Here is a 12,110-nt window from a genome sequence, read left to right as displayed (position 1 = left end):
CGGAAATGGCTTCTATGCCTTCTGAAACCATTCGTAGACGATTAGGTAGTCTTTAGGCAATGTCAAGAGCACGTATGACAACCCGTAGGTCAAACGGATAGAAGAAACGCCAAATACACAAGCAGTAGGTCAAATCCGGTTGCGTTTTTCTACGGAAAAATGCAAACGGACTTCGGAAATGGCTTCTATGCCTTCTTAAACCATCCGTAGAGGATTAGGTAGTCTTTAGGAAATGTCAAGAGCATGTATGGCAACCCGTAGGTTAAACGGATAGAAAAAATGCCAAATACACCAGCCGTAGGTCAAATCCGGTTGCATTTTTCTACAGAAAAACACAAACGGACTTCGGAAATGGCTTCTATAACTTCTGAAACCATCCGTAGACGATTAGGTAGTCTTTAGGAAATGTCAAGAGCGCGTATGGCAAGCCGTAGGTCAAACGGATAGAAGAAACGCCAAATACACAAGCCGTAGGTCAAATCCGGTTGCGTTTTTCTAGGAAAAAACGCAAACGGACTTTGAAAATGGCTTCTATGCCTTCTGAAACCATCCGTAGACAATTAGGTAGTCTTTAGGCAATGTCAAGAGTGCGTATGGCAAGCCGTAGGTTAAACGGATAGAAGAAACGCCAAATACACAAGCCATAGGTAAAATCCGGTTGCATTTTTCTAAGAAAAAAATGCAAACGGACTTCGGAAATGGCTTCTATGCCTTCTGAAACCATCCGTAGACGATTAGGTAGTCTTTAGGCAATGTTAAGAGCGCGTATGGCAACCCGTAGGTCAAACGGATAGAAGAAACGCCAAATACACAAGACGTAGGTCAAATCCGGTTACGTTTTTCTATGGAAAAACACAAACGAACTTCGAAAATGGCTTCTATGCCTTCTGAAACCATACGTAGACGATTAAGTAGTCTTTAGGCAATGTCAAGAGCGCGTATGGCAAGCCGTAGGTCAAACGGATAGAAGAAACGCCAAATACACAAGCCGTAGGTCAAATCCGGTTGCGTTTTTCTACGGAAAAACGCAAACGGACTTCGGAAATGGCTTCTATGTCTTCTGAAACCATCCGTAGACGATTAGGTAGTCTTTAGGCAATGTCAAGAGTGCGTATGGCAACCCGTAGGTCAAACGGATAGAAGAAACGCCAAATACACAAGCCGTAGGTCAAATTCAGTTGCGTTTTTCTATGGATAAACGCAAACGGATTTCGGGAATGGCTTCTATGCCTTCTGAAACCATCCGTAGACGATTCGGTAGTATTTAGGCAATGTCAAGAGCGCGTATGGCAACCCGTAGGTCAAACGGATAGAAGAAACGCCAAATACACAAGCCGTAGGTCAAATACGATTACGTTTTTCTATGGAAAAACGCAAACGGACTTCGAAAATGGCTTCTATGCCTACTGAAACCATGCGTAGACGATTAGGTAGTCTTTAGGCAATGTCAAGAGCGTGTATGGCAACCCGTATGTCAAACGGATAGAAAAAACGCCAAATATACAAGCCGTAGGTCAAATCCGGTTGCGTTTTTCTACGGAAAAACGCAAATGGACTTTGACAATGGCTTCTATGCCTTCTGAAACCATCCGAGACGATTAGGTAGTCTTTAGGCAATGTCAAGAGCGCGTATGGCAACCCGTTGGTCAAACGGATAGAAGAAACGCCAAATACACAAGTCGTAGGTCAAATCCGGTTGCGTTTTTCTACGGAAAAACGCAAACGGACTTCGGAAATGGCTTCTATGCCTTCTGAAACCATTTGTAGACGATTAGGTAGTATTTAGGCAATGTCAAGAGCGCGTATGACAAGCCGTAGGTCAAACGGATAGAAGAAACGCCAAATACACAAGCCGTAGGTCAAATCCGGTTGCGTTTTTCTACGGAAAAACGCAAACGGACTTCGGAAATGGCTTCTATGCCTACTAAAACCATCCGTAGACGATTAGGTAGTCTTTTGACAATGTCAAGAGCGCGTATGGCAAGCCGTAAGTCAAACGGAAAGAAGAAACGCCAAATACACAAGTCGTAGGTCAAATCCGGTTGCGTTTTTCTATGGGAAAACACAAACGGACTTCGGAAATGGCTTCTATGCCTTCTGAATCCATCCGTAGACGATTAGGTAGTCTTTAGGTAATGTCAAGAGCGCGTATGGCAACCCGTAGGTCACGAATGCAGCAGGCCAAATAAAACTTCCAAGAGCGCCATGGGTATTGCTAAAAAACGAAGAGCGACAAGTTAAAAGGGTGATTTCAAAGTTCAAGATGCCAACAGGATATATGCGATGTCCCAAGACAGCATTCACCCGTGACGATCAACTGTCAGGACTGAAATCGCACGACTGGCATAAGTTCTTGCAATTCATTCTTCCAATTGCGATCAAGGTGTGTTTAGTCAGACGACGTCCATACTACTGTGACATTAGATGAGATGGACGAAGGTATGGCAGAGGAAAATGGCTTCTATGCCAGGGATGACGCAGACGAGCCAGAATTGACATTTGTAGATGAAGATGCAATGGATGAAGACAATCTGCCAGAACGAGTTGGAGCAAAGTTATGTTTGCAATTAGAGATAGACGATGAAACAGTGCAAGATCTTATCGATGATGCCTCACTCGTCGAGGCCTAGGCCTGTAAGTGTTTGTGTGAAGACGTTGATTTAAAATTAAGCTTAAAGTTAATTTAAACAACTGTGTTCTGACGCTTTATTTTACTTTCTTTGTGCAGGACTTTAGTATGGCAGACCAGTTTCCAGATCCCGCTTCTATGAGTGCAGATGCATTCATGGGCTTTGTTACACGGATGACGCCTCCTCAGATGGCAGAGGCTTCTCAGTACTGGGTAGCCAGAGGCACGGGTACTATGCCTCCGGGCTTCACACCCGAGGGTCCGACGCCTAAGGGGGGGACACCTATGGGGGGGGACGCCTATGGGGGGGGGAACGCCTATGGGTACGACGCGTGCTTCTCCCATCACGGCCGCTTCGACACCTAGGGGTGGGGCAGAGGCGGGTACGTCCTCATCTCCGTAGCACAAGCGCACTCGCCGATCTCGGCGATCGTCAGGTGGAGGTGGTGGTTGCTGTGGAGGAGGGTCCACAGATGCTTCGACCCCTCCTCGCTCACGACCCCCGTCCTACCCAGTCACACCTCTCGACACACCTCTTGGCACATCTCGGACACCTTGGGGGGCACACGATCCTAGTGCCTCCAAGCTCTATACTGTACGGCCAGATGGTTCTGTTGACATGGATAGAGTCGGGACTGAGATGAGAGAGCGGATTCGCCAGCTCGCGGAGCTACAATTTTCGACCAGCCTTCTGATGTCTTGTGATCAGTAGGAAAAGGATAAAGTCAATTACATAGTGGAGACCATCCTGAGAGAGTACCAGCCATCTCTGGGTTCTGACGTTGTTCCGAGGAGCTGGATCAAGGGTATTGCACGGGACATCGTGAAACATCGACGAGATGCAGCTCGGAAGGCTTTCAGGATCGGCTCGCCGAAGCCTTCGGGCATCCCACACGAGACGTGGCTTCAGATCAGGGAGGATGAGCGAACAACGGCCACGCGGTTCAGACAGCAGCGTGAGGCTGCGCAGATACGACAGATGACCAGGGGGACATCTCATCTTGGCAGCGGAGGCTTCGACACCTTCCGCTATGAGTTTGTGAGTTTCTAATCCAATCTTAACTATGACGTTTTTTAAAACGCGATGAATCATGTATTCTTATTACTCTGATTTTTGTATAAATGCAAAATCTTGCGATGCATCGAGACTCGACACGTCAGGAGGACTCAGATGGATATCGCAAAGGTATCTATGAAGTATTGAATGATCTTGATGCTTCAGGAGAGCCTGTAGACTGGGCGGCCTTACAGTCTCGCTGATCGCTTGAGGTGAGACGTTAATATGTGTGAGTTGATTTAATTAAGTAAGTATATGTGAATACTAATTTTGTGAGTTGTCCTATGTGCAGGTTGTGACGTCTAGTCATCAGTGGCCCGAATTTCATATATATGCTTTGTGAGACACAGACACACTTCCGTGTCTCCTTTTGTATAGACATATATATATGGTTATGATTATTGTTCAGACAGTTATTGTTTTTCTTATGGTTATGGTGATTGTCATTGTCATTGTATAGACATGGTTATTTCTCCTATTCTTGTATAGACATAGTTATGGTCCAGGTTTTGTTTATGGTTATGTTTAACTTTCTGATTATGCTTATGGTTATTGTTAATTTTGTTTCTGGTTATGATCAAAGTGGTTATATTGGTCGGTTATGGTTTTAAGTTATGGTTATGCTTTTAAGTTATGGTTATGGTTCGTTATGGTTATAGTTCGTTATGGTCATTGGCTTTAAATCTCATGTGAGATCCTACATGGATAGCATGTAGGAGGTGTATACATGATATATTTGTTTTGAAAAGTTTATGTAAAAACGAAGGGAACTCTGCCGAAATTTTTGCGGGAGCACGGTTGATTTTGGTGCTGCTCACTTTCTTGGGCAGAGGGTAGGAAGTCTGGCTGTGGTGCCTGTGTCCATCTTTTCATTGGGCACAAGCCAGGCTACCTGCCCTCTGCCCAAGAAAAAATTTTTACTGTTATGGTCGTCGATATACGCGTCGCTATACCCGTCTATACGAGCATCGATATACGCATTGCTAAAAAAGCCTTTCCACGCGTATATCGATGCTCTTTGCGACAGTTTCACAGGGACACATATATCGATGCGTATAGCGATGTTAAGCGTCGCTATATAAGTCGATAACCCCCTTTTTAGTTGTAGTGTTAGAATGGGTGCGGTTGTGAAAGCTTGCTTGAGAGTCTGAAATGCTTTCGCGGCCTCTGAGTCCCAGACAAACTTATTATGGCCTGTCAACCTTGTGAGTGTTGTAACCACCTTTGAGTATCCCTTTATAAAGATACGATAAAAATTTGCAAATCCGAGGAAACATTGAACATCTCTTACCGAGGTAGGTGTCTCCCAATCAAGGATGGTTTGAACCTTCTTTGGATCCATGGAGATGCCCTTTTCAGAAATTACATAACCAAGAAATTCCACCTTAGATTGATGAAAAGAGCACTTCTCCAACTTTGCATATAACCATGATGCACGAAGCTTTTCAAGCACTAATCGTACATGGTGCTCATGCTCTTCTTGATCCTTGGAAAATATCAAGATATCATCCAAATATATTACCACAAAATAATCCAAATACTCCCGAAAGATATCGTTCATTAAATGTTGAAAAACAGTTGGGGCATTTGTGAGACCAAATGGCATGACGGTATATTCAAAGTGACCATACCTTATCTGAAAGGCTGTCTTCCATTCATCACCTTCCTTGATTCTGACTAGGTTGTAAGCACCACGAAGATCTATTTTTGTAAATATTCTTGCCTTGCCAAGGTGCTCAAGAAGCTCTGGGATCAAGGGAAGGGGATAGCGATTCTTGACGGTGATCTTGTTTAGGCCCCTATAATCCACGCACATTCGGAGATTTTAGTCTTTCTTTTTTACAAAGAGTATTGGAGCTCCTGCTGGGGACTTTGAATGCTGTATGAACCCCTTAGCAAGATTCTCATCAATATTTTTCCGTAATTCTACCAATTCATCTTGAGATAGCTTGTATATTGGGCCAAAAGGGGGTTGGGTTCACTTCTGAAGCTCTATAGCACAATAATAGGGTCGATGCTCCGGTAAGAGGTCTGCATTCTTCTTCTCACAAACATCATTGTAATGTTGATATTGACGTGGCAATGCCTCCATGATTTTTGTTGTCGACGTGTCGGTTGGTGTTGCAAATATCAAGAAAGTTGGGATACTTTTTGGTTGCATGCATGAAGACCTTGGCTCCAAGATATATAGGCCTATTATGCCTTCCCTTCTTCTTTTGGACTTTTTGTGGTTCAATTCTTTGAGCCCTCCAATCGATGTCAGGATTATGTAATTCAAGCCAAGGTAGCCCAATAACAATTGGACTGCTTAGGCTTTGTATAATATTAAACGCTATTCTTAAAACATGCTCCTGCAATTTTACTTCTATGGGGCGAATTTCATACCTAACATCCCCTGAAGCTAGGGGACGACCATCAATGACTTCTACAGTTGCTGGATTAGACTTCTCCACAAGTGGTATGCCTTGTTCTTTTGCAAATTCTTTGTCCATGAAGCACGCTGTTGCGCCTAAATCTAGTAATGCTTCACAATCCATGTGCCTACCTGGCATATGGATCTTGGCTGGTAGCATAAAAATTGAAGTGGAATCAGCGGGAAGAAAGAGACCCTTTTTTGCTTGTCTTTTGTCCAACCGATCGGTCTCTATTGGGGTTGGACGTCCATGTTTTCCGAACACGTTGAGGCCATTGCACCATGAACCTTCTTCCTTGGACACTGTTGAACTATGTGCCCCTGCTCTCCACAATACATACATAAGCCATTAATGCGTCGCCTTTGCTTCTCCTTGGCTGAGAGAGGTTGAAATCGTGCTGAATCAATTTGCATGGGCTCAATGCTTGATTCATGGCCCTGTTGAGGTGTGTAGCCATTATGTGTCACTTCTGTTTGGGGTCGCATTGGTGCCCCAAGACGCCTCTCTTGTCTCCTCTCAAATAGTCGATTATCACATTATATTGCTTGAGAGATGAACTTGCTTAGTGTGTGAACCTTTGGCATAGTCAATAAAAGATCTTTTACGTCATCCTTTAATCCCCACCGGAATTGGCTAATGAAATATTCCTCATGCCAAGTCAGATCACAAGTGAGCTGTTGAAATTCGGATGCATAGACGGATGCAGGTCTTGATCCTTGGCGGAGATTTCTAAGTTTGGTTTCAGCAACCCTTGCTCTATCAGTATCCCCAAAGGTTGCAGAGAAATCCCGCACAAAAGCTTCAAAGTCATGAAGAAGAGGAGATTATTTTTCAAGTAAGGGAGAAAACCAGGAGAGAGCCGTACCCGAGAGGAGGGTCCCAATAAAGCCTACTTGAGAGGCATCATCTGGATAACGCTCTCCTTGCATTCGAATGAAGAGACGCACTTGTTGGAGAAAACCTATAAACTTTGATCTAGTGCCATCAAATTTTTCAGGCATGCTGACCATCGGCTCGTTCTTATGTTGTTGAGAATAGCTAGATCTTGCAGCTTGTGCTTGTCTCTTGAAGCTCTTGAATTTGACGTTGAAGATTTTGCAACGCCAATCCCAAGATTAGGGGTTTCTCTGCTTGAAGTTGAGCGTTACTCTCGCGAAGTTTTTGTAACTGAGCTTGGATGCTTTGCAATGCGTTGACGACACCTTCCATCGTCGGCTCCATGATGGCTTGAAAAGATTAAGAGATGGTAGTCTTGCCAAACTGTTATGAGCGTGTATAGAGGTAGAAGAGAGCAAGAGGAGGCGCTCACAATGTACAAGAACTTGGACTTGATGATAAGCTTAATATTGATTATAAGACTTAATACTGTATTAAGAGAGCTAGATACAAGACTTGGATTACATGACTTGAGTACAAGACAAGGCTTGATTGCAAGGACAAGACTTGAACATAAGAACTAGAAGAGGGATTTTCTCATAGGAGCCTCACAACTGGTGTTGGCAAGACTGAGGGGCTTGTGGCCCAAGACCCCTATTTATACTAGTGCTTGAGGAGGTTAGGACTTTCTAGGTTTCTTCTTGAGGAGGTTAGAATCTTCTAGAACCTTCTTGATCCTTCTAGTTCTTCTAGAACCTTCTGGATCCTTCTTCAACTTTCTAGAGCTTTTCGAAAACTTCTAGATTCTTCCGGAATCTTCTCCAAGCTTCTAGAAACTTCTTGATCCTTCTAGTTCTTCTAGAACGTTCTAGATTCTTCTAGAGCCTTCTAACGATGATGTAGGCGATGACATAGGTGATGATGCAGGCAACGACTGACTCTCAAGCGTCCATGACACAAGCCTCATTGGAAACCGTCTGCGCTTCATTTCAAATGGTAATCCTTGAGAGCCTCCTATGATAAAGTCGATCCCTCAATGACCCTATGATAAAATTTCTTACATATCAATCTTGTCCCATTGCATAAACCACGCCTTGGATCCACGTTGTGAAGGAGCATAATCAAAGCATTCTCTTTTAAGTGCAAGCAATGTGGTGGGAAGCCACCACACTCAACTGGATATAACCCACCATTACAATATGTGTACAAAGAGAATCTGCACTCAAGTATTGCTGGTCGTCATATAATAAATCATTTACTTCCGAGTATTGTTGATTTGCCACAAACCACTTTGTAAGTGTTGTCGTCTTGTTATCATCATTATCCACCAGATTGGATATGTCAGTAGAGTCTTCAAAAGCAATCGTATTTTGTTGAGGGAGATGCACTTGCAATCGTAATATATCAGGCTTTTCCTCATGCAATGCGAATCTAAAAAATCTCCAAATTGCCTCTAATTATGCAGATACATAGTGTGCATTTAAATAACTCCTGATTTCATCAAGAACATCTTCTCCATCTTGGAGCACAATCGTGGCCCGATCATGTCCTTTGTACCCATACTTATAGAGATACTTCATAGCCGATATGGTGGAGCATATCTCTACATGGATGGGAGCTTTATACCTTAGAGACAAAAATGGATTATAGGGAACAATCCATCTATTTATCAAGCTTCTCTTGCTTTTGGACCACATATTGACCATCATCTTGCCGCATATACCTTGGATATTCATCACCATCAACAGAAGTAGCTGCACAAAACTCGCGTGGGTATTTGAATCTACATCTTTGATCTACCATGCATGGAGCATTTGGATCCAATGCACCATAAGGACCATGAACATTGCAACGAATCACAACATCATACAAATCACGAAATAGATTTTTATCTAGATGTTCAACACAAACCATTCTATCATAATGTCAGATGCAAGAATCAGTAAGATATGAGCATGGGGAAGACCTCTCTTCTGAAATTCTATCACACAAACATATCCAACAACCTTCCCAAAGATAGACCTTTTAAGAAGCAAGTCCATCAAATCTTTGAATTTATGATAAAAGACACGCGTAATCAAATCAGGACGATCAAAAGCAGTCTGTTATGGCAATAACACATCTTCTATTTCCTTCCACCATGGGTTGCATGTGAAAGTTATGAACAGATGAAGCTTTCCTCTCTTGCATACAATTGCCATGGAATCTTGATAGAGTTGATGCATGTACCAAAATCCCCCCATAAAAGATGAAGGCAATACGATTCTTCTTCCGACATTAACAGCCATGACTCCATGTGCACCGTCACTAGAAGCAACCATGTCCGCAAGGCCTTGATACACTTCAGCACGAATTGATCTCTGATTGTTTCCAAACCATAATAGCCTTGACTCCTCCATAGTACTGTAAGCATCAACAATGTACTGCTGCAACAATCGTCCTCCACAAAAAAGGCACTTTTTGGTGTCACTCCTAACCTGCAAACTAAAAGTGTAGTATTGTTTTTGTGTAACAAACTCTTGCTCATTCTTAGTATGTGGTATATATGTATGCCACCCATCCTCTCCGTTAGGAAACAATCAACCTTCCAAGCACATGCGCCACAAAGGAGCACATGAAATTTAATCCACCCAAGTTGTGGGTCAAGCATTTTCTATGGTAGAGGGCAAGCATAGAGTCATGCTTCAAGATTGTTCCATTTGGATAAATGAAACTAATAGATAGAAAATAATGCTCAATTTTAGAGGATCCTCCTTCTTCAAAAACAATGCAAGGATGTCGTTGATCCTCACAATTATTGGCACTTCCAATAATGGAAGGTACTTCTAAATGTCTAGTGCTTTGAGCATTTGTAATACAATCTTCAATATGCAGAACCACTTTTGTTGACCTTCAGTGTAGTTTCTTAAATGCATGATATTCACACAATCTCCTAAAATACCCAATGCTACTCAATGAATCTCTATGCAACCCCTCTCTCTAGCATCGTCCACTTCAAAAGTGGCATTGTTGTTTTCCCTCTCACATTGCAAGATGCCCTCAATTTCATGCAACCTCCTCCTCATCTCGGATCATCCCCTCTCCTCGTCTTCTATGTTCAATTTGACCATAGGGGCTATGGGACAGAACTCATGGCAGGGGTATTGACTTTGAGCGACTATGTCTAGTGCTATTGGGCAGGCAGCTGCAAGTAGAGCATGAAGTCACACCTCATCTACAAGGTCCTACATGTTCTCTATCTTGGAAAAGAAGCACGTGGGCCTTCTGAATCCTCCTTGGATCAAGTTTCTTAACCAAGCAAGCTCGCCTTTACACTCATTCTCTGCAATTTTCTGCACTTTTGTTTGGTCGATTTGTCTAGGAAGTGTGCCTTGTCAAACGTAGGAGTTCTAAATTTTTTCCGCTTACAACGCTCTTTTCTTACCTGTGGGATCCTCATGATTACCCCTAAAAGGGGCTATTCATACAAAAATAAATGTGATGTACTCATTGGTGCACACTAAATTTTGCTAATAAAATAGCGAAGAATAACCTCTACGCATGCATATATTTGTCAATAATATGCAAACTATCGCGAGCATCTCTCTCTCTCTCTCTCTCTCTCTCTCTCTCTCTCTCTCTCTCTCTCTCTCTCTCTCTCTCTCTCTCTCTCTCTCTCTCTCTCTCTCTCTCTCTATACTACTACGTGTGTTATTAGTAAAAACCAGCATTCTAACAGCCATGTGCAGCCGTAAGCACGGTGCCTCGCCATCCTTTCCTCCCCCGCATGCACACCGAGCTTCACTTGATGGTCGTCACTCAAAAGTTGGTAGAGGCAACACAATTTCACAGCCAAGCTAGTGGATAGAATGTGTGTGTGTGTGTGTGTGTGTGTGTGTGTGTGAGAGAGAGAGAGAGAGAGAGAGTCACCATAGTTGAAGCACAGAGGTAGCTCTATCAATAGCCAAGCCGGAAACATAAGCGCAGTGTGTGTGTGTGTGTGTGTGTGTGTGTGTGAGAGAGAGAGAGAGAGAGAGAGAGAGAGAGAAAGAGAGAGAGAGAGAGAGAGAGAGAGAGAGAGTCACCATAGGTGTAATAAATGACGAATAGCCTCTTATATCATGGCGAGCACCACACATGCACAAATTTTTTTATTAGAAAGCAAACCATCATGAGCAGCATGGCATGCACACCCTATGCCTGGCAGGGGTAGCTTCACTTGATGGTGCTCGCACAAAGGTCAAGAAATACAACAACACACATGGTTAGCAACACCCGAAGCAAGGACATGAAGTGGCCAGGGCATGAAGCACCCATGGATAAGCTGGTAGAGCCAACGGTTGTGTATGTGCGTGTGTATGTGCGCGCGCGCACGCGAGAGAGAGAGAGAGAGAGAGAGAGAGAGAGAGAGAGAGAGAGAGAGAGAGAGAGAGAGAGAGAGAGAGAGAGAGAGAGAGAGAGAGAGAGAGAGAGAGAGAGAGAGAGAGAGAGAAGCCAAAAAACATAGAGTTGCAAGAAGCTTTTAATCGGCTGGATGCAAATCGCCCACATTGTGTGTGTGTGTGTGTGTGTGTGTGTGTGTGTGTGTGTGTGTGTGTGTGTGAGAGAGAGAGAGAGAGAGAGAGAGAGAGAGAGAGAGAGAGAGAGAGAGAGAGAGAGAGAGAGAAACTTGGAAAAGCTAGCAGCACCTTTACACAACGCAGGTGCAACGCGCTTCTCTTGAGTAACACTGGTCGAACACCTATAGCTACAAAGAAAGATTAGTTAGCCCAAATGTGTGTGTGTGTGTGTGTGTGTGTGTGTGTGTGTGTGTGTGTGTGTGTGTGTGTGTGAGAGAGAGAGAGAGAGAGAGAGAGAGACAGAGAAATATATATACCTTTGATGAATGCTAGTCAGCAACGTAAACTTCTCCAAGAACACTCTTAAGGTTGGTTTCTCTGGTGAGGTGAAGCATCGCTAATGACGTAACTTTCTTGCCAGGTCAGGTGACAAGCTGTTGGGGTGGTAAAGCCCAATGTGCCGCGCCTAAGTGTTGGGCGGCAGCTAACATTGACCATTCATTCTACATAAAACAATAAGGACTCATAGCCCTAACACTATTGTGTTTGGAGTCCACCCAAACCTGTGTCTCCTCTCTTCTTCTCTCTTCTCCATT

Source organism: Adiantum capillus-veneris, chromosome 15 (genome assembly GCF_014529385.1).
Source record: "Adiantum capillus-veneris isolate H3 chromosome 15, ASM1452938v2, whole genome shotgun sequence".
In the NCBI taxonomy this organism is placed as follows: Eukaryota; Viridiplantae; Streptophyta; class Polypodiopsida; order Polypodiales; family Pteridaceae; genus Adiantum; species Adiantum capillus-veneris.
This window is presented reverse-complemented; position numbering follows the sequence as displayed.